Source organism: Octopus bimaculoides, chromosome 6 (genome assembly GCF_001194135.2).
Source record: "Octopus bimaculoides isolate UCB-OBI-ISO-001 chromosome 6, ASM119413v2, whole genome shotgun sequence".
Classification (NCBI taxonomy): Eukaryota; Metazoa; Mollusca; class Cephalopoda; order Octopoda; family Octopodidae; genus Octopus; species Octopus bimaculoides.
In genome coordinates, this window is record NC_068986.1 from 72,487,145 (window position 1) to 72,488,487 (window position 1,343).

Sequence of the window (1,343 nt, forward strand, 5' to 3'; positions counted from 1 at the left end):
CATATGCATTGACTGCATATTTTGTCAATGTCCTAAAAATAGCACTTGTGTTTTTATATAAAACTGTGAACAAATGAATTATGCACGACATATAACCACTCATAACTTTTTTATTTTCTTGAGTTTTCAGAAAATTTTGCAAATTTATATTCTACACACAGGATTTCATATGATTATACCAAAAAAAAAAATAAAACTGTGGTGGTGCGTGATTTAAGGCCAATTTAGCTGTTATTTTTAGCACACCTCACAACCACCTCAATGACAAAAAAAAAGACAAGTAAACAACACGTATTTTGTAGTTTTAAGCATTCAATATGCATTTAATGCGATAAACAGCACATTACAAATAAAATATTTTTCAAAATGAGAAACTTATGGCACAAACTTAAAAGATTTATCCAAAAACAAAATAGTACATTACAAATTAAATATTTTTAAAAAACAAACATCTCCAACCATCTTACCTGGATAATGGAGCAAGTCCTCTGCACATACTTCCTTAACATAGCTGTTATAATCAACAGCTGGTCAATGACTCATCCCCAGTTTTTCAACACAAAACCGGACTAAAGTCAATTCTTTAACCCATGAGAAAAGGAAAAACACTACAGTCATAAGAGGAAGGGTGCCACCTTCAGACCATGTGTCTTTCTTTACTGATACAGACTCTATGCATCCTTGGCACATGCATCACCAATACATATTCCTACGTTTTCTTGTGCTCATAAAATGCTTCTTCATTTTGCATAATTCTCTTTTGGGTATAATAGCCTTTTCTTGCAAGTACGAAACCGCATCCTCCTCTAGTGCATGATTTAAGGCCTCTTTGGCTGCTATTTTTAGTATATATGACAACCATCTCAATGACTGGAACATATTAGTCAACACATGCTTTCTCACAGACAAAAGAGTTTTCATGTTTGACTTGTTACTATGGAAACAGGCATGAATGTGTCTGTGGCTTACAATTGGCTAAGATTACCCAAAATTTTCAAGCTTTAATAACTAATAACTCTTTATTTATTGATTTATGGCAAAAATGATTTTCATGGCATTGATTAGCATATGAAAGTGTTTCATTACGCTGAATATGAAATCAATTCAAACATAAATTTACCTTGGCAGCCAAACAGAAAAAAATTTTCTGCTTTAGAAGTGTGCATTTCTACCCCAATAGAAAATATTTTCAGTAGTTTTATAAGTTCATGATCATCATGCAAACAAATCATTCCATTTTACCCCCCTTTCTTTCTTATTTACTTAAATAAGGACATATGAAGTTAATGTAGTAAAGACATGTAAGGTTGATGTGATAAGTTCCTGTAAAAGTTGGTGTTATA